We start from the raw sequence: 24,492 nt of genomic DNA on the forward strand, positions 1-24,492 counted from the left end.
TAAACTTATATGCTTTGCAGTATTATTGCTGATGAGATAATGTATCACAATGTAAAGTTGTTTCAAGGTAGTGAATTAAACAAACTCTTATCCATGCCATCTAGGTAACAATGTTGTGGTTTAAAGGGAATATGTCAGCTCTATATTATGCTCAGTGCTTAAATGTCAAAGAATCGGTACTGAGACGTAGCATGTATGTTTCCTCCCTCCCCCACTCCTCCATGTATTGACTTATAGTTCTTGGCTTCCAGCACTAAGCACTGTAATAGTCAAGGCAAAGAGGGTGGGAAAGGGAAGAGGTATACAGTACATGGTGCACATCAGGCCCATCTCCTTGACACTTAAGCTCTTAGCATGATATAGAGCTGACAGATTCCCTTTTAAGGCTGAAACATGGAGCCTAGAATATGCAATACAATTAGCATTAAAGGGAATGTGTCTTTAGAAAATGACCAACTGTTTAAATAATGTTTTTATGTTAAACATATTTTTAAAGATTTTTGGTGACATTTTCATTTTTTCTATCTATATTATGAAATAATGCTGAAATCTTGCAGTTTTCATTCTCACCACTGGGGCTAAAGCTGAGACTTCCTGTTGTGTCTGTAGGGAGAAGAGAGGGCTGCAGTAAAGTGATCTGTACAGAATTGCAGCGATATGTGACCAGTAGATAGAGGAGACAATAGCAGCTCCCTGAGGAATGACCTTTTCAAAGGTCAAAGATTATGCTCAGTAATATTTCTCTCAAGAGGACAGAGTCTGTCTATTCTCGCCTATGTCCATGAGTCTTGCTGTGAAGCATGTCACTAAATTCTGTTAAGAACAGCCCAGGCAAGATGGCAGCTCCGATAATGTACAATAAGTAAAATAAAAAAAATTACAGTCAAAAAGTAGATTAGAAACAGATTAGCATGAAATAACAGTTTAGTATCTGAACCTAATCAGTAAAAGAAAAATTAGGCTATACATGCCTTTTAAGTAAGGAGAGTTCTATAGCTAAACATAGTGGCTTAAGATCCCACTCAAAATACAGTGGTCCCTCTAGTTACGATATTGGTTCTAGGGTAAAAAAAAAAAAAAAATTATGTTAAAACTATTGTTTCTTTAGTGGTTCTGCAGCCCCCAAAATGTCATCCAAGAATTAGAAAAAATTAATATTGGAGAAAATAAAGCAGATAACTAAGACATAAAGCAAGTCTTACATATAAAAGTCAGAAAGAGCTACTGGAGACTGTAAACATTTCAGTGCATGTAACTGGAGTTTTTTTAAGGTCCTGAACAGCACACACTTTCATCAGAAAAATAAAATGGAACTGTCCTCACCTGGCATCCAAAGGAGCAACCAATCCTGGCACAGCTAAACAGCAGTACATTACTGCACTATACTATAGGTGCAACTACTACTAGACAGACAATCATTGCATGTAATTCAGTAATACAGAGGTTTTATCAGTAAACTGCCCTCTCTGATTGGTCGGATCCTCCAGCCAGTCACACGAGACATAAGTTCAGACTGTCTGTGGCATTGTATATTGAGTAAGGTTTCAAAATGCAATGGTCCAGGAAAGACCATTGTATGTTGAAAATATTGTAACCTAAGGCCATTGTCAGTTAGGGGTAACTGTAGTTGAAAAGGTCCATACAGACTTGGGTCTGAAAAGTATGACACATAATAGGTTTTCCCATATTTCTAAAGGGCATAAGTTAAAGTAATATCGGTGTGTACAGAAACATGCCGAACACAGATCGCAACAGGAGAGAAGACAAGTGAACTTTTGCAGAAGATTAATTTTTGCTAAAAACGGTTGTTGCCCAGACCGCTGTTACATTGGCCGAAGGTGACTAATACAAATGTGCAAAAGAGCATAAAGAACCTGATCTCCAGGATGTCATCTTGATTTATGAATTATTACCTTCAGCAGTTATTGGAAGTGTCCATCTCTGCCGCTCGCTGCAGGTAATCAGTTCAGAAGCAGGGGTAGCATCATTTTCACGTTAGACTTATAGCTGCTGTTTGAAAAATGATAAATTTGTCAGCACTGATAAAATAATTAGATCCAGTAGATAGCAGCCGGCATCACTCACAACGAGAACTTTTACTGTTTAGCTGCTGTGATTGATGCTTCTCTTTAGCTATTGGCACACTGGGAGAATGAATTAAATGGCTAATGCAGATTTTTACATTTATAGGGTAGTCCTATTTCAGTATTTAAATCTAGCAAAGGAGTAATATAAAGCCAAAATTTTAAAGAATGTCCATTACAGGATGGGAGGATGAAGAGAATAATTGTGGGTATAGCTGAAGCAACAATTAATGCATGGCAAATGTGTGAAGGAAAAAGATATGATGGAGAGATAACAATGATGTAGAGAGTTAACAAATAATGCTAATCAGACTTGTGAAGGCACTAAAGTTATTATATGAATACTTCAATGTCACTTTAACATAGCCAAACCTATTAGTCAGCCAATATTAACGGATGGGTCTAAATGTATCAAGTTGCCTGAAACCCGCATCATCTGATTTTTCAATACAGAGTGGGTTTCAGGCAACCTGATAAATCAGGGCCACAGAGTGAGCTTTATAGTGGGCCTTAGGGGACTTAGCTCATGCAGCAGCATCTGGTGGTGTCTTTTTTTGTAGGGCAAATGAAAAGGTGTGTCCTGGTAACAGATTCCCTGATATTATGTGACAAGGTTAAGCAGTTACATAAATGATGCTATTGCAGATGTTATACAAGGAGTCAAAGCTAAAATTATTTGCAGGCAAGTATCTCTAGCAGTGTTCTACAGACTCAGGATATTTGAGTTAATCGGCTTCTAACAGGCTTTACGTTAAAACTAACATACTCTATCAAAGGCATATGATATTTTCATGGGACATTAACAGTGTTGGACTGATAGCATTGCTAGAGTATATATAGATAGATAAATAGATATATAGATATACCATCATGGCCAAAAGTCTTGGCACCTCTGAATTTTTCCAGAAAATGAAGTATTCCTCCCAGAAAATTATTGCAATTACACATGTTTTGTTACACATGCTTATTTCCTTTGTGTGTATTGGAACAACACAAAAACAGAGGAAAAAAGGGTAGATTTTAAATAATTTTACATAAAGCTTCAAAAATAAATGAAATCGCTTGCTTCCTATAACCATCAACCAGCTTCTTACACCTATCAGCTGGAATTTTGGACTACTTTTCTTTTGCAAACTGTTCCAAGTCTCTTATATTTGAACGGTTCCTTCTCCCAACAGCAATTTTAAGATCTCTCCACAGGTGTTCTATCAGATTTAGATCCGGACTCATTGGTGGCCACTTTAAAACTCTTCAGCGCTTTGTTTCCATCCATTTCTGGGTGCTTTTTGAAATATGTTTGGGGTCATTGTCCTGCTGGAAGACCCATGACCTAGGACGCAAAAACAGCTTTCTGACACTGGGCCCTACATTGAGACACAAAATCCTTTGGTAATCTTCAGATTTCATGATGCCTTGCACACAATCAAGGCACCCAGACCCAGAGGCAGTAAAACAGCCCCAAAGCATCTTTAAACCTCCACCATATGGGACTGTAGGTACTGTGTTCTTTTCTTTGTAGGCCTCAATCCGTTTTTGTTAAACAGTAGAATGATGTGCTTTACCAAAAAGCTCTATCTTGGTCTCATTTGTCTACAAGATGTTTTCCCAGAAGTATTTTGGCTTAATAACATACATTTTGGCAAATTGCAGTCTAGCTTTTTTATGTCTGTGTCAGCAGTGGAGTCCTCCTGGGTCTCCTGCCATAGCGTTTCATTTCATTCAAATGTCGTAGGATAGTTCGAGCTGACACTGATACACCCTGCGCCTGCAGGACAGCTTGAATTTCTATGGAACTTGATTGGGGCTGCTTATCCACCATCAGGACTATCCTGCGTTGCAACCTTTTTTTTAAATTTTTCTCCTCTGTCCACGTCCAGGGAGATTAGTTACAGTGCCATGGGTTGTAAAGTTCTTGATTATGTTGGGCACTATGGACAAAGGAACATCAAGATCTTTGGAAATGGACTTGTAACCTTGAGATTGTTAATATTTTTCCCAAATTTTGGTTCTCAATTCCTCAGACAGTTCTCTTCTCCTCTTTCTGTTCTCCATGCTTAGTGTGGCACACACAGACACACAATGGACTGTGACAGAAGTCCCAGCCCCGGCGCACAGGGAGGTCTGTGATGCGCACGCTGCCGGGGATAGGACGGGACACCCCCGGCAGCCGCACATCAGCCGGGGGCAGACGGAGGCTGTAGGAGGAGAGAGGCTCGACTGGGGAGCACGTTGTGAGGTGAGTTGTGTGAGGGTTTTTTTTTTTGTTTTTTTTTATCTACCTGCACAGGGGGAGCTATCTATAAGGAGGGGGGAAGAGGGGGCTATCTATAAGTAGGGGGGTGAAGAGGGGGGCCATCTATAAGGAGGAGGAGGGGAAAGAGAGGGCTATCTATAAGGGGGCGAAGAGGGGGCCATCTATAAGGGGGGGAAAGAGGGGGCCATCTATAAGGAGAGGGGAAGAGGGGGCCATCTATAAGGAGAGGGGAAGAGGGGGCCATCTATAAAAGGGGGGGGAAGAGGGGCCATCTATAAAATGGGGGGGAAGAGGGGCCATCTATAAGAGGGGGAAAGAGGGGGCCATCTATAAGGAGGAGGAGGGGAAAGAGAGGGCTATCTATAAGGGGGCGAAGAGGGGGCCATCTATAAGGGGGGGAAAGAGGGGGCCATCTATAAGGAGAGGGGAAGAGGGGGCCATCTATAAGGAGAGGGGAAGAGGGGGCCATCTATAAAAGGGGGGGAAAGAGGGGCCATCTATAAAATGGGGGGGAAGAGGGGCCATCTATAAGGGGGGGAAAGAGGGGGCCATCTATAAGGAGAGGGGAAGAGGGGGCCATCTATAAGGAGAGGGGAAGAGGGGGCCATCTATAAAAGGGGGGGAAAGAGGGGCCATCTATAAAATGGGGGGTAAGAGGGGCCATCTATAAGAGGGGGAAAGGGGGTCATCTATAAGGGAGGGGGTGAAGAGGGGGCGATCTATAGGGGGGAAGAGGGGGCCATCTACATGGGTGGGGGAGTGAGGGGGCCATCTACAAGGGGGGGAGAGAGAGGGGGTCATCTATAAGGGGGGGAGAGGGGGCCATCTATAAGGGGGACAACACAGGGGGCCATCTGTAAGGAGGCTACATAGAGGTGGTGGCATATATTATTACATAGAGTCAGCTTACCCACTAAATGAGGGTGTAAAGGGGACAATACAGATGTGCACTTTGTAAAGAGATGAGGATGGTGAGGAGTGAGGAGCCTAATATGTTTCTCTGGCAGATTCTCTGGATTCTAGTCTCAGAGAAGTTCTCATAATGCTTTTCTTCTCCACCACTCACAGGGATTATTACATCACCTGTAGGAAGTCGTCACATGGGGAGAGAAAGCATACACCCACACCTAGTCAGTCTTTGTCTACTGGCTGAGCAGAACAGACATACAGTATATGGGAGACTTAGACAACCTTTTCTTGAAAGCAACACTTCCACACACTATGCAGTGTTAAGCTACTCAAGGGAGAGGACAAGTCGGAGAAAACCCCAACCCACGCTGAGAACCAGTGTAAAAGTGCAGGACAGTATGCTGATAAGAAGAGGAACTGATCTAGATAGAATACATAGGCTTCTAGCAACTTTGCTCTATCTCGCAGCGCAGGTGTAACCAGGGAACCTTGGCCACTCTGCTCAACCCAGGTAACAAGGTCTGGGGCTTGTGTCACCCTCTAGGATGGGTCACCAAACACTGAAAGGCAAAAGGTGGTGTAAAGACAAGACGTCAATACACAGGTACAAGTAAATGTCTATTCTCAAGTCTACAGTATTCTTCTTTTTCTTCTTCTAACATTTCGGCAGAGCACATTTCTACCCTGGGTTGGGACTCTTACGACATATTCCTCTCTACTTCTGTGAACCTCCAGTACAAACTCTGCTGTTCTAAACTCTAAACTTCTCTGAACCACTCACAACTCTTCCATATGAAAGGTCCTCAGTGCAGTTCTAGTCTTGTCAGATTAAAAGTATATTATCCGCTATTGCACAAAGTTTTCCTATAGCAAAGGAGATCTATTTATGCTAACAGGACTCAGTGGTTATTACTCCAGCACCTACACAGTAGACACCCTTGGGTCATCTCCCCTTTCTGTGGGTCATGGTCATGGTCACCGATAGTCCAGGTGGAACATCTTGCTGGCTAGGATCGGGCACCATCTTGGGTCAGTGATGTGTCTGCTTGGTGGCCCTGGTCCTTGCGTTGGGGCATGTAAGAGAATTTTTGCAAGACTTGGTAAGTGAGCAGATAGTGATGGCCCCTGCCTCTGTATCTGATGTTACTAAGTCTCGCAAGAGATAGGAAGTGGGGGAGGAAAAAGGCGGCCTCTTACATGCGCCTAGGAGCAGGGCCACCAAGCAGACATATCACTGACCCAAGATGGCGTCCGATCCTAGCCAGCAAGATGTGACAAAAGCATTTTTCTATAGAGTTCAAGACTGCGGATAATGAGTGAAGATAATATGGCACTATGCGGCCAGAAGCAGTATAGGCAGTATATTTAGATGTTATATAACTTTTGTGGGGCAATACAATAGTTAAATATCGATATGGTAGGAGTACCCTTTTAACTTTTGCAATATGTATGAAGTTTAGACTGGTCAGGGTCTAAACCCCCTCCAATCCTTAGCTATAGCCAAGTAAAATGCACAGAAGCATGGTTCACTCCCCAGCTCAGTGCACAGTAGCATGGGTCACTCCCCAGCTCAGGGCATAGTAGCATGGGTCACTCCCCAGCTCAGTGCACAGTAGCATGGGTCACTCCCCAGCTCAGTGCACAGTAGCATGGCTCACTCCCCATCTCAGTGCACAGTAAAAGGGTCACTCCCCAGCTCAGTGCACAGTAGTAGGGTCACTCCCCAGCTCAGCGAACAGTAGCATGGGTCACTCCCCAGCTCAGTGCACAGTAGTAGGGTCCCTCCCTAGCTCAGTGCACAGTAGTAGGGTCACTCCCCAGCTCAGTGCACAGTAGTAGGGTCCCTCCCTAGCTCAGTGCACAGTAGCATGGCTCACTCCCCAGCTCAGTGCACAGTAGCATGGGTCACTCCCCAGCTCAGGGCACAGTAGTAGGGTCACTCCCCGGGTCAGTGCACAGTAGCATGGCTCACTCCCCAGCTCAGTGCACAGTAGTAGGCTCACTCCCCAGCTCAGAGCACAGTAGCATGGCTCACTCCCCAGCTCAGGGCACAGTAGTAGGGTCACTCCCCGGGTCAGTGCACAGTAGCATGGGTCACTCCCCAGCTCAGTGCACAGTAGCATGGTTCACTCCCCAGCTCAGTGCACAGTAGCATGGCTCACTCCCCAGCTCAGTGCACAGTAGCATGGGTCACTCCCCAGCTCAGTGCACAGTAGCCTGGCTGACTCCCCAGCTCAGGGCACAGTAGTAGGGTACAGTAGCATGGGTCACTCCCCAGCTCAGTGCACAGTAGCCTGGCTGACTCCCCAGCTCAGGGCACAGTAGTAGGGTCACTCCCCGGGTCAGTGCACCGTAGCATGGGTCACTCCCCAGCTCAGTGCACAGTAGCATGGTTCACTCCCCAGCTCAGTGCACAGTAGTAGGGTCACTCCCCAGCTCAGTGCACAGTAGCATGGCTCACTCCCCAGCTCAGTGCAAAGTAGCATGGCTCACTCCCCAGCTCAGTGCACAGTAGCATGGGTCACTCCCCAGCTCAGTGCACAGTAGCATGGGTCACTCCCCAGCTCAGTGCACAGTAGCATGGGTCACTCCCCAGCTCAGTGCACAGTAGCATGGCTCACTCCCCAGCTCAGTGCACAGTAGCATGGCTCACTCCCCAGCTCAGTGCACAGTAGTAGGGCTCACTCCCCAGCTCAGGGCACAGTAGCATGGTTCACTCCCCAGCTCAGTGCACAGTAGCATGGTTCACTGCCAGGCTCAGTGCACAGTAGCATGAGTCACTCCCATGCTCAGTGCACAGTAGCATGGGTCACTCCCCAGCTCAGTGCACAGTAGCATGGGTCACTCCCCAGCTCAGTGCACAGTAGCATGGCTCACTCCCCATCTCAGTGCACAGTAAAAGGGTCACTCCCCAGCTCAGTGCACAGTAGTAGGGTCACTCCCCAGCTCAGCGAACAGTAGCATGGGTCACTCCCCAGCTCAGTGCACAGTAGTAGGGTCACTCCCCAGCTCAGTGCACAGTAGTAGGGTCCCTCCCTAGCTCAGTGCACAGTAGCATGGCTCACTCCCCAGCTCAGTGCACAGTAGCATGGCTCACTCCCCAGCTCAGTGCACAGTAGCATGGCTCACTCCCCAGCTCAGGGCACAGTAGTAGGGTCACTCCCCGGGTCAGTGCACAGTAGCATGGCTCACTCCCCAGCTCAGTGCACAGTAGTAGGCTCACTCCCCAGCTCAGAGCACAGTAGCATGGCTCACTCCCCAGCTCAGGGCACAGTAGTAGGGTCACTCCCCGGGTCAGTGCACAGTAGCATGGGTCACTCCCCAGCTCAGTGCACAGTAGCATGGTTCACTCCCCAGCTCAGTGCACAGTAGCATGTCTCACTCCCCAGCTCAGTGCACAGTAGCATGGGTCACTCCCCAGCTCAGTGCACAGTAGCCTGGCTGACTCCCCAGCTCAGGGCACAGTAGTAGGGTCACTCCCCGGGTCAGTGCACCGTAGCATGGGTCACTCCCCAGCTCAGTGCACAGTAGCATGGTTCACTCCCCAGCTCAGTGCACAGTAGCATGGCTCACTCCCCAGCTCAGTGCACAGTAGCATGGCTCACTCCCCAGCTCAGTGCACAGTAGCATGGTTCACTCCCCAGCTCAGTGCACAGTAGCATGGGTCACTCCCCAGCTCAGTGCACAGTAGCATGGTTCACTCCCCAGCTCAGTGCACAGTAGCATGGCTCACTCCCCAGCTCAGTGCACAGTAGCATGGCTCACTCCCCAGCTCAGTGCACAGTAGCATGGGTCACTCCCCAGCTCAGTGCACAGTAGCATGGCTCACTCCCCAGCTCAGTGCACAGTAGCATGGCTCACTCCCCAGCTCAGTGCACAGTAGCATGGCTCACTCCCCAGCTCAGTGCACAGTAGTAGGGCTCACTCCCCAGCTCAGGGCACAGTAGCATGGTTCACTCCCCAGCTCAGTGCACAGTAGCATGGTTCACTCCCAGGCTCAGTGCACAGTAGCATGGGTCACTCCCATGCTCAGTGCACAGTAGCATGGGTCACTCCCCAGCTCAGTGCACAGTAGCATGGGTCACTCCCAGGCTCAGTGCACAGTAGCATGGCTCACTCCCCAGCTCAGTGCACAGTAGTAGGCTCATTCCCAGGCTCAGTGCACAGTAGCATGGGTCACTCCCCAGCTCAGTGCACAGTAGCATGGTTAGCTCCCCGGCTCAGGGCACAGTCCAGTTGATCACAGGAAATAAGCTCCATAGACTATAATGGAGCCCGTCTCCCATAATCAGTTGCACTGTAAAGCCCCTATTACACAGGGTGACTGTGAGAAGCAAACAAGCACTGTCAGGGCTCGCTTGCTTCTCTTTTCCCGCTCGCAACCGCTATTACACAGGGGAGGCCGCAAGGAGGTGCAGGGGGGCTGCCCGGGTGATCACTAGATTGTCCGGGCTGCCCATAGAAGATAGTGGCGGTCTACTGTCGCTGTTCCTATTTCACGGAGCGACAGCAGCAGATCGCTGCTATCATTGTCATTTTTATTTCAACATGTTGAAAGACAAACAACAGCAACGATCAGCCGACATCGTTCATGTCGGCTGATCATTCCCTTCTATTACACAGGATGATTATTGGCCATAACGGACGATATCGGCAGATATATATATAAAATCGTTGGCGATGTCTAAGCAGCCCTTGCCCTAGTGTAAAATAATAAACCTTAGCACACCTGCCCACGCTTCCGGTATTCTCACTTCTGTCCGCAGTCGCCACTGGAGCTTCTGAACTTATCTCTGAGGTAACAGGCCGCTGAGTCAAACATTGGCCGAGACGGAACCACTCTGGCCAGTAATTGGCTGAGCGGCCTGTCACCTCAGAGACCGGCTAAAAAGTTCCAGCGGCAGCGGCTGCTGGGAGGAGGCAGAAGATAGAAGGACACCGGGGAACGTGGAGAGGTGTGCATAAGGTTTATGTTTATTTTTTGCACATTCATCAGCTGGCTGATAGTTTCATTTATCCCAGCCTAAAAATCAGCAGCAGCAGGGCATGCATCACTACGTGTAACCTCACAGCTGATGATTTTTAAGCTGGAATAAATAAAATTATCAGCCAATGATCTTTTTATCAGCTGATCGTTGGTGATAATCTGCCAAATCAGCATGATTTGGCAGATTATCGCTCCGTGTAATGGTGCGTTTACACAGAGAGATTTATCTGACAGATTTTGGAAGCCAAAGCCAGGAATGAATTTGAAAAGAGGAGAAATCTCAGTCTTTCCTTTATGACCTGATCCCTGCTTATAGTCTGTTCCTGGCTTTGGCTTCAAATATCTGTCAGATAAATCTGTCTGTGTAAACGCACCCTTATGCTGGGTTTACAGGAAGCGATAATTCGCCCAATCAATCGTTTAACGATTTTGAAGCAACGATTTGGCTGTTATAACGATCAGCATTTAGACTAATAAATCGTTAGAAAAATCGTTAGAACATTCGTAAGAAGAATCATTATTGCGATCGTTTTTAAGATCGCTTAAGCCCATCTTTTACATAAAGTAAATCGTTGAAAGGCTGTTTACACGAAGCGATCTACGAATTTTTAGCGAACGACAAACGATGATTTAAGAACATGTTGAAAGATCAAAATGAACGATTTTTCGCTCGTCGATTGATCGTATGCTGTGTTTACACGGAGCGATTATCGCTCAATGCAATCGTTATCGCGAAAAATTCGCCCGATAATCGTTCCGTGTAAACCCAGCATAAGGGTATGTTCCCACTGAGTAAATCAGGTGGAATTCAATCCCACCCGCCTCAGTGTGCCATAGCCTGTCTATGGGAGAGCGTGCGCGAGCGTGAGCGTGCGCGTTCTCCCATAGACAGACTATGGCACACTGAGGCAGGTGGGATTCTGTAGCAGAAAGTTCCGCTGCAGAATTCCGCCTGGTTTACTCAGTGTGAACATACCCTAATAGGGCCCTAAGCTAAGCACTCTGACAGATCTTAATTCTTTACATGTTTGTTTAACATGTTAAAAATTTATTTAAATTACAGAAAAACTTAACTCCAAAAACTGCTAGTGTTTTTTGATTGTGTGACCCTGCTGATCTGTCACTGTAGCCGCCAGGGCAGTTTCTAGGTCATTTTGACAACAGGGCAGATCTTGATAAAAGCGCAAGCCCCCCCCCCCCCCCCTCACTCAGTTCAGCCCTGGGGAAGGAAGGGGGGCTTTTATCAAGATTCGGGTTATTAGAAAGAAGCAGTTTGTATATTGCGGCATAGAACAGTGTTGCACCCCTGCCAAATAATGTTCCACTGAATACAAAATCATTATACAGGGACTCACAGGTGACGTCTTCTTTGATCTGACGGGTCCCTTTTCCTCTGCATCCCGCCCCGGCCTCCATGACGGTTTCTTGCAGCTACAATTCATCTCTTCTGAACCTGCCAGACAAACATCACAGGCTCCGCACTCATTTCCAGCAACTTCCTTCCCCCTTTCCCACTTATAAGGTCCCAAATTGTATGCTGGGAAAGCTGGTGACCTCCATTATACACTGACATACAGGATACTGGGAAAGCTGTGTGACCTCAATTATACACTGACATACAGGATACTGGGAGAGCTGGGTGACCTCCATTGTACACTGACATACAGGATGCTGGGAAAGCTGGTGACCTCCATTATACACTGACATACAGGATACTGGGAAAGCTGGTGACCTCATTATACAATGACATACAGGATGCTGGGAGAGCTGGGTGACCTCCATTATACACTGACATACAGGATACTGGGAGAGCTGGTGACCTCCATTTTACACTGACATACAGGATGCTGGGAGAGCTGGGTGACCTCCATTATACACTGACATACAGGATACTGGGAGAGCTGGTGACCTCCATTATACACTGACATACAGGATGCTGGGAGAGCTGGGTGACCTCCATTATACACTGACATACAGGATACTGGGAAAGCTGGTGACCTCCATTACACTGACATACAGGATACTGGGAAAGCTGTGTGACCTCCATTACACTGACATACAGGATACTGGGAAAGCTGGTGACCTCCATTACACTGACATACAGGATACTGGGAAAGCTGGTGACCTCCATCACACTGACATACAGGATACTGGGAGAGCTGGATGACCTCCATCACACTGACATACAGGATTCTGGGAGAGCTGTGTGACCTCCATTACACTGACATACAGAATGCTGGGAAAGCTGTATGACCTCCATTATACACTGACATACAGGATGCTGGGAGAGCTGGATGACATGTAAACTTTGGCGCGGTGGGGCGGGGCTTATCGCGGGGGCGGGGCTTATGGCGGGGGGGGCTTATCGGGACATATCGGGGCTCCCTCTGTGCAGGATTCCCCCACCAGATACTCACCTGTCACCCTGCTGCCTCCAGCTCCTCTTCTCCGTGAGTCCGTCCTCTTCTGGCTTCCGGTGCAGGCAGCCATCCTGTCATACAGAGGCCGCCTGCACAGGAAGCCTCTGTGTCTCTGCCCCGGCTGCTGTTCCCTTTAGCTGTGCGTGCTGTACGCACAGCTAAAGGTCTCTCTGGCCAGCCCTGAGGATGCGGGGGCTGCGGGCTGGGTTCTGTCGGGTGCCGCAGGGCGCCCCCTAGCTGTGGGCGCCCTGTGCGGTGGCCCGGCTCGCCCGCCCCTAGAAACGGCCCTGGTAGCCGCCCAGCTCCTCATTCCTACAAATTCCTATAAGAACAGCTCTGAAATGAGGAGCGAAGCGGCTACACTGACAGATCAGACATATGGATAACCTTGCTGAGTTTAATGTACAGAATCCTACATACAGGTTATATATATATATATGTGTCCACACACACACACTTTACATACCATACATCATATACACACAGACATACAGTATACAATACATATAGTGACACTGTACACAGGTATACACACCTATGCACATTACATACTTACATCCATACTAACACACACACTTTACATACCATACCGCACAGACATACAGTATACAATACATACAGTGACACTTTTCACAGGTATACACACCTATGCACATTACAGACTTACATCAATACTAACACACACACACACGTGCATTTTCCATACTATATATCATACACAGACATACAGTATACATTACATACGGTCACACTTTACACAGATATACACACACTTATGCACATTGTATACTTATATCCATACTAACACACACACACACACACGCGTGCATTTTCCCGGGGGTAACGTGGAGGGGGCCCTGTCTGTGTGTACACCCTCCTGCCTGTGTATAGTAGACACAGAGACAGGCAGGAGGGAACTGTGCGCTGTACAGCTGTCAGGTCGGCCGGGCCCCTCTGATCCTGGTCTGGGCCCGGGCCCCTGACAACTGTACCACCAATACTGCCCTGATGGCGGCCCTGCCTGTGTGCCCAATCGGCCCTGGCCTATACCATCTGGCTAAGCTATATTCCAAAAAACCACCACAGAAGTGGCGTCACACGTTACCATCTAGCAAGTGACCGGTCAACGGTCAAGCACACACCACACCAACACTTTAGGCCATGACTGTATATAGTGTATGTATCAGGCATAGGTGTAAGACAATTTTCTAGGTATGATGTTAAATACCAATGTGAATACACACACGAATACAAATGCGATTTTTCTTTCTTTATATGCAAATTTTCACATCTTACATGTAGTAAACATTTCACCCTTGGTGCAAATAACGCTTGTGAACGAGGAAGAAATGAATCAAGTCCACGGCTCACATGGAGCTCTTACGGTCCTCTCGGAGCAAGGTCTTGACGTCCGTGTTGACATGCTGCGACGTTTCGAGTGTATTCACTCTTTTTCAAGCAAAAAAGAGAGTGAAAAAGAGTGAATACACTCGAAACGTCACAGCATGTGAACACGGACGTCAAGACCTTGCTCCCAGAGGACCGTAAGAGTTCCATGTGAGCCGTGGACTTGATTCATTTCTTCCTCATTCACAAGCGTTATTTGCACCAAGGGTGAAATGTTTACTACAAGTAAGATGTGAAAATTTGCATATAAAGAAAGAAAAATCGCATTTGTATTCGTGTGTGTATTCACATTGGACATTGTTGCTGGGGTGGCAGGCCCCCAAGTCACACGCACTTTGGTACGAGGAAGTGGCAGCCTTTATTTATTTATATTGCATGATGTTAAATACTTCTAAGTAGTACAGTCATAGGCTATGTTGCATCGTTGTCTTTTTTACGTGAAAAATGTCCGTCTTTTGATAAAGCCATATTTATATATATATACATAGCCATACAGTTACCAAATAATATCAGTATACAATGAACAGATATCTCCACCATACATATTACCATCATGCTGACCAATTCTTGTATACCAAGACCAATACTACCAGTAATACTGTACTAGCATACAAGAAGAAAATATTATGACCATACATATTACCATCATACAGTTCTTGGCCAAATCCAGTATACAAGACCAATATTACCAATATTATTAGTATACAAGGAGGAATATTATCACAATACATATTACTACCATACTGTTACTGACAAAATCCACTATTCAGAGTTAAATAATACCACCACACAAACCACATATAACCACCACATAGTAACTCTAACATACACAAACCAATATTCCCCTTATACAGTGACCAAATAGCTGTAAATACCAGCTGTACACAAGCTCTGTATACCATATAAGTAACCATACAGGCTCATCCAGTGAGACACAGGTGACATCTTCTCTGATCAGAGCTGGTCAGATTTCTTTTCCTTCTCCATCATGAAAACGTCTTCCAGCCACAACTCATCTGCACAGGATCTGCAAGACCCTCTTTCCTTTCTCTATACAAACTTCCATCATAGTGCCCCCAAACAGTAATCAGGCCCTCCTTGTGTCCCTCCCTTTTTTATGCCTTAATCTGTAGTTGGAATCCCATCTATAGTAAGACCCCTTCTTTGTACCCATATCTGTTGTTAGGCATACCCCTATCTGTAGTTAAAGGAGAAGTCCGGCGAAACATTTTATTAAAGTATTGTATTGTTCCCAAAAAGTTATACAAATCACCAATATACACTTAATACTGGAAATGCACATAAAGTGGTTTTTTTCCCTGCACTTGCTACTGCATCAAGTCTTCACTTCCTGGATAACATGGTGATGTCACGCCCTGACTTCCAGAGCTGTGCGGGCTGTGGCTGCTGGAGAGGATGATGGCAGGGGGATGCTCAGTGTCCCTCCAGTGCCCTGTGTCCCTCAGTGTCCCCACAGCTCTGGGAGTCGGGTTGTGACATCACCATTTTATCCAGGAAGTGAAGCCTTAACGCAGTAGTAATTGCATGGGGAAAAAAAGCACTTTATGTGAATTTCCTGGAATAAGTGTATATTGGTAACTTTTGGGGGCAATACAATACTTTAATAAACATTTTCGCCGGATTTCTCCTTTAAGTTCTCTCTTCGTGCCTCCATCTGTAGTTAGGCCCCCTCTTTGTACCCATATCTGTAGTTAAACCCCTTTTGAGCCCCCAGCATCTGTCATTAGGCCTCCTCTTTGAGCAAAAAAAAGTGTCACTGATGAACTTTGCCATGTCCCCCTAAGTGTGCTACTGCCCCCTAATAAGTTGTGTCACTGCCCCCTAGATAAATTGTGCTACTGTCCCCCTAAATAACTGTTTCCTAAATAGTGTCTCTTCAGCTGTTGCCTTAATACAATTCCTATTATATCCTGCCAGCAGTCTATGATAGGAGTTGTATCTCTGCAGCAACTAAAAATCCCATTAGAAAACACTGCACTAATAAATTGTTCCTCATATGATTGTTTCCAAAGTGGCTCTTCAGCTGTTGCCAAAATTCAATTCCTGTCAGCACGCTCTGCGAGGATGCTTGACAGGCAGAGAGACCCTTTAGTGGCCTCTCAGGCCGTCAATGATCCCAGCGGAGCAACTAGTCACAGAAGGCTTTCCACACAAATGACCAGTTGCCGCCCCTCTCTCGGTCGTGTGTGCAGGAATAAAACATGTTTTTTATGGGCATAAAGAGACCACTGCAGACACTGCTTAGGGTGGGTTCAACACTGCGTTTTTGCAATCCGTTTTTTTCATTCGTTTTTGTGAAAAAAACGGATGAAAAACGGATTGCAAAAACGGATGCAGTTGTGTGCTGACACTATTTTTTTTGTCCGTAAAAAAAAAACGGATCCGTTAAACTGATTGCAAAAACGTAGTGTGAACCCAGCCTCATATGGTAAGGGAGCTATGCAAGAAGTGTATTGGGTGCAGCAGGGAGCTATATAAGCAAAGTTGTGCTGACTGGTTTCCTTTAAGGACACCAACATAACGCAATGCAGAGAGACTGGATGACTCCTCTTTCCAGCTCTCTGCTATCTCAAGACAGACTCCTCCCACTGAGCCCCAAGCTGGCTCGCTTCGGTCTTTTAGTGGGCCAGACCGACGCAATATATATGGCCTTACAAAGATGCGATCAGCTGACTATGCAGAGTTTACTCATTCTTCAGTTGATCTAACTTTTAAGCTGTGTTCATACATTGAGGTTTAACTGCCTTACTGTTGCAGTACTGCATTATTTCAGTGAAAAAGCTGCAGTACTATGTGTATGAACACAACCTTACATGGGCCCTAGGATATTCTAACTGTTCTAAAAAAGTTTACAATCTTACTTGATGGACTGTATACAATTTCTGAACTTCAAAAGATGGAAAATAAAGTTAAAGGCTCTGTTCACAATAGTAATAGTACTATGAACCTCTGTTGGAGAGTGTGTTGAGGATTCCAACATTGTTGATGGTAAGGATGGCGCAGCACTCAACATTATTAGGGATGAGTGAACTCGAACCTACGTGTTCGTGGATACAAACAGATACACTAACAGTAAGCCGTCTGGTCTTTTATCTGTTCACTGTTCTGCAATAAAGTTTGTTGAAACTTGTTTGTGTCACAATTGCCCTGGCAATCCCGGTTACACCTTCTGCTGCTGCTTAATGTAGGGAGAGGTTGGCACTGCAGGCAGGGGGAGATAGGTAGGCAAAAAACTTTACTTACTCTGTGCTAAGGAGTTGACGGCTGTCAGAACGTGAGAATGGGAAGAAAATTGTCTGCAGATTCAGACCTCTGTTCACACTAGAGAAACGTTGCTGATTGTAGGCATTGATAGAAAAGCCTGAAAAAGTGTACTGAAACAGTGGTATCATCTCTGCTGAGGAACTGGTGGCTGTGAGAACATCAGTGAGACAAGAAAAGGGGGGGGGGGGGGGGGTAAAAGGTGTGCAGATTCAGACCTCTGTTTACCCAAGGGAAAGGTTGCTGGTTGTAGGCAGGGATAGAAAAGCCTGAAAAAGTGTACTGAAACAGTGTTATCATCTCTGCTGAAGAACTGCTGGCTGTAAGAACATCAGTGAGACAAGAGAAGGGAGGGGGGTGCAGATTCAGACCTGTGTTTACCCTTGGGAAAGGTTGCTGGTTGAAGCCAGGGTTAGATGGAAGAGTCGGAGGCAACTAGCATAGTTTGTTTCTCTGTATATGAAAATAAGGGTTCTTGTTCAAATTGAACCACAGTTGCGCTCATTGTTAGGAAATAGAGGCCACTAACACAGTTTTGTTCTCTGTATATCAAATATGGGTTGTTCTTTAACATCTTCACGTCCACAACATGGCTATATACATTCTTGCTGCAGATGCCCCCTGCAGCAGGAATGTATATAAACGATTGTGGCCATGAAGGGGATTTGATGTGTACAGGGACATTTCAATGCAATCGGCCCCACACACATTAGTGTCCCCGGAGTTTGAGGTAAGGACAGGCACACAGCTGCCTTTCATTAAACCCTTAAATGCACATCTAGGGGGAAGCGACAGCAGGCTGTGCTGAAAATGATCTGTCTTGTGGACAAACCCAACGTGCAGGAACTGTGGGTGAGAACAGGGCTGCAGACAGATGAGTGGTTGTTGCTGCTGATCCTAAAGTCCAATAAGGTGATGTGCGATAATGGGCGAAATCTGGTAGCGGTTCTGGGCATAACTGGTTAGGAACACATCCCTTGTCTAGTGCATGTGCTGAACTTGGTATTGGAGAGCTTCCTGGCACATTACCCAGATATGCCATGACTAGGGGTAGGGCAAATTACGGGGGTTACATAAAATGATAACTTTAAAGCACACCCCCGCCATTATCTTACTTTACCCCTCCCCACAATACACCTCCCCTTTACCTTAAAAGAAGACATGACACCTGCTAACGTTGGAATAATGGCCACAGCAGCCTTTTATTGAACAATAAATAACATGTCAAACATAAACACAAACTATTTAAACCCCGATAACTCCCACCCAACCTAACAACATACCCATCAGGGAGGTCATGGATGGCCCAGCAGCAGTATGAACTATTGGTCCCCCCGTCGCACTGCGCCGACTCAGGGCTGGCAAATATGCCCCAATACTGCTTCCCAGAGAACAATTATTCCTCCGCCTAAGCGGTAAGCACCACCAACCATGCCCCATCTCCCTGCAACCTAAAGGAGAGGGGATTGCCACCTTCATGATCTCACCTCCAACACCTCACACAGTGCCATCCACGACCACCCCTCCACAGATGCCGCGACAATAGAGCAACAACCACAGCCAACCACCCACCTACCAACAAAGCAACAGGGCGGGCGGGCGCTTCAGGTCCGGGACACGAGGAGCTGGTAAGTAGGAAACCCCTCCCCTTCCCTTTATACCTCAGCTCTGCTCCCCTCCCCGACGCTATCCCTTGCCCCCCTATTGGCCTTTGCCAGCATCCCCACTCCCCCTGCTCCATCCCCCTTTCCCACTGCCTGACCATGCGTTGCCCTCATGCTCCCCTAAGCCCAAACCCTATTAACCCCCCACTGCCCACCCCTTCATGTCCGGGCTGCAGCTATACTGCGCCCGCTTACGCCCTCCCTTGACTAGGGGTAGGGCAAATTACGGGGGTTACATAAAATGATAACTTTAAAGCACACCCCCGCCATTATCTTACTTTACCCCTCCCCACAATACATCTCCCCTTTACCTTAAAAGAAGACATGACACCTGCTAACGTTGGAATAATGGCCACAGCAGCCTTTTATTGAACAATAAATAACATGTCAAACATAAACACAAACTATTTAAACCCCGATAACTCCCACCCAACCTAATAACATACCCATCAGGGAGGTCATGGATGGCCCAGCAGCAGTATGAACTATTGGTCCCCCCGTCGCACCGCGCCGACTCAGGGCTGGCAAATATGCCCCAATACTGCTTCCCAGAGAACAATTATTCCTCCGCCTAAGCGGTAAGCACCACCAACCATGCCCCATCTCCCTGCAACCTAAAGGAGAGGGGATTGCCACCTTCATGATCTCACCTCCAACACCTCCTCACACAGTGCCATCCACGACCACCCCTCCGCCACCACGAGCGAGCTCGACCCCTTGAACTCGCGAGTCCCGCCACACACCGACCGCCTTCTCCAGCCCATCCTGAATGTCAGAAGACCACAGATCTGTCCCCACCCCATTAAGGTGCACCCCATCACTGTCCATAAACCCCCTAGTAGGGACTTCCAACTCCCGGTGCCGGACCACAATGCCCCGTTGCGAGCCACAAAGCGAGACACCTCGCGGTTAACTCGCCCACGTGCCCGATTCAACTTGTCCACAGAGCGCGCGTGCTTCCACACGAACCTTGCCACTATCTCAGACCATACCACAATCACGCCGGGGAACAACGACCACAGACGCCGCAGATCGCACTTAATGTCCCTGATCAGATCCCTAGAAGATCTGACGCCGAGGTCATTACCCCCGACGTGAAGAGCCAGAATGTCAGGCGGCCTATCCAATCTGGAATAGTAATGGACTTCTGGCAGAACTCCACTCCACAGCATGCCACCTATTCCCATCCAATGAACCTGAATCTCTGCCCGTGTGAAACCCAGCTGACTTCCCTCTGCCCGGATGTCAGCACGGCTCGCCCCCCTCAGAACAAACGAATGGCCGAGAATCCACACCAAGCATGCCGGGCCTACAATAAAACACAAAACAACAACAGCATGAAAAAACAACACCCCGTAAAGCAGCACGCCCCCCCCCCCTTCTATTTTAAAGCAAATCTAACCTAACATAGGACCTAAACCTAGCGGACTCCCACCGACCAATCTGGCGCACCACAGATTCCCCCAACCCCCAGCGAACCGCCTCTGTCGCCGCCCCAATCCGAAAGGAATGGGAAGCGAACTCCCGTGCCGGAAGGCCCAGTCTCGCCAGGCACTTCCGGAACACGGCCACAAACTGAAAGCGCGAGAGCGCTCTCCCATCCCTATGAATCAAGAAGGAGCCCCCAGCACCCCTCGGCCGAACCACACTAAACAACCGCACGCTCTCCACCGGGCACGCCACAGAACCGGAAACCGCGTACAACAACACCCTCCTACCCCTGCCCGCCTGGTCCGTCTTAGAGCGCCGCAACCAACAGGACACATATCCCTGCCCCAGCACCACATCCGCCAGCTGCATCACACCCTGGGCCCCACAAGACGAGCTGACCAACTCCCCGATCCTGAACGCCCCAAAGAACGCAAGCGAAAAGGCCACACTAAACAACAGGCGTTCATAAACATCAAAACAAACTCCTTCCAGGTCTCCCACCAATCGTCCCAAAACATCAAAGGACACCGGCCGTCTCCCGTTCCTAGACACCCGCGACCGTCGATACCCCCTCACCGCCTGCCGAACTACAAATTCTTTAGTCAAATCACGCACCCCAAGCAACTTAAACCAATACGCCAACCCTGACAATTTCCGAACCATCCCCGCACCCGACACCCCGGCCCCAAACAAATCACCAATAAAACACAATAACAAAGGAACGAGCTCACCATGCACACCATCTACCCCCCACTGCCCACAGAAACTCAGCCACTCCTGCCACGCCACCGAATGACTCCGCCACGTGCTTCCCGATACGGCCTGCTGCATCAAACCAAACGCTGTCCAGATACCACTTCCCACAAACAGCTCGGAACGGGCTTCCCCTGTTGCTCCGCCTCCGGGGCCAACAAACGGAACCGATCGAACTGCAAACGAGAAAGTGCATCAGCTATAGAATTAGCAGTCCCTGGAAGATGACACACCAATACCCACGCATTCAGTTCCAGCCCTCGCAACACCAGGCGCCGCAGCAGTCGAACCACCGGTGGGGAAGATGCCGTCAGACTGTTGACAGCCTGCACCACTGCCAAGTTGTCGCAACAAAAGCGGACCCGCTTGTTCCGAAACCTGTCACCCCATACTTCAAGCGCAGCCACTATTGGGAACAATTCTAACAGGGCCAGGTTACGGACCCACCCAGTCTCCTGCCAACTGTCCGGCCACTCTCCAGCAAACCATTCACCACTCAAGTACGCTCCGAACCCAACCGACCCAGACGCATCAGTGAACAGTTCCATATCCACATTCCCAATCCACTCCTCCATCCACACAGACCGGCCATTAAAACTCACCAAGAACTGCGCCCACACCTGCAAATCCGCCCTGTGATCCGCCGTCAACCGTATCCTATGCATCGGCGAACATACTCCAGCCGTGGCCTGCGCTAGTCGGCGGCAAAAAATGCGCCCCATTGGCATGATACGGCAAGCAAAGTTCAGCTTGCCCAGCAGCGATTGCAACTGCCGCAAACGAACCTTGCGCAATTCCAAGAAACAACCCACCAACTCCCGCAGCTCCACCAGTTTGTCACCAGGAAGTCGGCACTCCATTGCCACCGAATCGATCTCGATACCCAAAAACGGATGACCGTAGCCGGGCCCTCCGTCTTTTCCGGTGCCAATGGGATGCGGAACTTGCGGGCCACCTGCTCAACCGTATGCAACAGAAGAGAGCAACAAGTGGACTGCGCCGGACCAATGCACAGGAAGTCATCCAGGTAATGCAACACCGACTGCAAACCCGACTCCCTGCGCACGACCCATTCCACAAAGGTGCTAAATGTCTCGAAATATGAACAAGAGATTGAGCACCCCATAGGAAGGCAGCAGTCCACATAGTACGCCCCCTCCCACACACACCCCAGCAAATGGAAACATTCAGGATGCACCGGCAAGAGCCGAAATGCGGCCTCAATGTCGATTTTGGCCATTAGTGCCCCCGGCCCGCACCGCCGCACCCAGTCCACCGCCTTGTCAAACGACACGTATGAAACCGAGCAAACGTCTTGCTCGATCCCATCGTTAACGGACAACCCTGCCGGATAGGACAAATGGTGAATTAACCGGAATTTATTAGGTTCTTTCTTGGGTACCAAACCTAAAGGAGAAACACGTAGGTGGGGCCACGGCGGGTCCGCAAACGGACCCGCCATCCGCCCCAGGGCCACCTCCTTGCCCAATTTTTCGCCCACCACGTCCGGACGCAACCGTGCGGACTTCAGGTTTGGTGGGTGAAAAATCAGAGCCTCCGTCAAAAAGGGGATCTGAAATCCCCACTGGAATCCGGCCAACAATAACTCCGCCGCCGCCCGATCAGGGTACTCATTTAGATACGGACGCATCGCCTCTAGGCTCACTGGCGTCCGACCCTTTACCGCTAGTCTCCCCGGTACGTCCCTTCTGCTACTTGAAGCATCGCGATTGAGAGTGGTTCCCCCCGCAAGTTCCGCACTCATGCTTGAACTTGCACGAGGAACCAAAACGACAGTGTCCCTCGTTATATTGCCAGCAACACCCTGGCCTCTGGCTGGCCGAGGCTCCGGTAGATGACGCCGAACCCCCGGCCCCAGACCGAAACGGCTGCGACGGAGCGCGCGCTGCTGTCATGAGCCGCATCCACAAGGCTATATCCTTATGATCCCACCTCAGGGATGGGCGAACCGACTTGCGCTGTCTAAACTGCTCGTCATACCGCAGCCATGCCGTGCCACCGTAAACCCGATATGCCTCGCCTATCGAGTCAAGGTAGCAAAACAGGGCCGAGCAGCATTGAGGAGCCTTTTCCCCTACCACGCTGGCCAAAATTGCGAAAGCCTGAAGCCAGTTAGCAAAAGTGCGCGGAATCAGCCGATACCGCCGCTTCTCCTCCTCCTCCTTCTTGCTGTCATCAGGCTTTCCCTTATCTAAATTAAATTTTTCGAGGGGCAGCAGGGAAAATATTTCCACGTACTCACCCCGCCAAATCTTCTCCCGTACCTCCTGCTTGAGGTGGGCCCCCAGGGGCCCTTCAAAGCAGACGTACACCTCCCCGCGCGCCGCGTCATCCAACCTCACCGAAACCTCAGAAGCCGCCGCCCCCCCCCCCCCCGCGGCCGCTGCTCCGACTGCTTGCGCTCCCCCAGACACCCCCACTGACGCCGGCACCAACGCGCCACTCGCCGATCCGACCGCCGGAGCTGACGCAGGCGCAGCACTACCCCCCACCCACGCAGTTACCGGAGACCCCACACCCCCCCGGGCGGCCGCACCTTGCGACAACATCTCACGCATACCTGCCAAAAACTGCGCAACCACCTCACCCATACCAGCAAACTGACCCCCACCACTAACAGACCCCTGAACCCCGGCCCCACTCGCACCCACACCACTCACACCATACGACACAGGCAAAACAGACATGGACCGCAACTCACCAGGCTGACTCGGGACGGACGCCGGAACAGCCGCGACAGAGGATGCTGCACGCCTCGGTGAATCGCTGACGACTTCGCCGTCTTCCACGGCCTCGCTGTCGTCCTCCGGTGACGAAGCCCTCTGGTCCTCACTGATGCCCCCGGCGCCAGGGGCCGGGCTCCCACCCTGCCCCTGCAACAAGTTAGGGCTGCCGCTGAACAGGGAGACGGCCACTGGAGAAGCACTGCAGTAGGCCCCCTGCCGCCTGGACCGCCTGACCTCCACCCGCACATCTGCTGACCTTGCTGGCAGGGGCGCCCCCCCCCTGGGATACCCCCTCAGGCCGGCGCTGGGCCCGGGCGCTCGACTTCGCCCCACACTTCTTATGGGGCCTGTAGGAGGACTCGCTCCGTCCTCTGACTGCCCCCTGCACGAGCCGGTGGGAGGGGCCAGCCGCAACAGCTCCCAAAGCAGAAGCCGGCACCGAGGAGGCAGAGGCTGCTGCACGTGCCTCTCTCCCGGCACCGGAACCCCTCCGCGCTCCGGGATTCCTCCCAGCAGCCCTGCCAGACTGGCGAGGAGAGGACCGGTCAGCAGGG

The 24,492-nt window shown here is 49.1% G+C and overlaps 1 long non-coding RNA gene across 1 annotated transcript in view; it reads right to left on the reverse strand.

The window, feature by feature from the left end:
* Positions 1 to 971: 971 nt before the first annotated feature.
* LOC138784564 (uncharacterized) overlaps positions 972 to 24,492 on the reverse strand; it is a 40,811-nt gene continuing 17,290 nt past the window's right edge. Inside the window, exons 2-3 of the long non-coding RNA XR_011361878.1 lie at positions 1,914 to 2,010; positions 972 to 1,059 (exon numbers count right to left, since the gene is read on the reverse strand). This is a non-coding gene — a long non-coding RNA (uncharacterized lncRNA). The remainder of the gene's footprint in view (positions 1,060 to 1,913; positions 2,011 to 24,492) is intronic.

Source organism: Dendropsophus ebraccatus, chromosome 2 (genome assembly GCF_027789765.1).
Source record: "Dendropsophus ebraccatus isolate aDenEbr1 chromosome 2, aDenEbr1.pat, whole genome shotgun sequence".
Taxonomy (NCBI): Eukaryota; Metazoa; Chordata; class Amphibia; order Anura; family Hylidae; genus Dendropsophus; species Dendropsophus ebraccatus.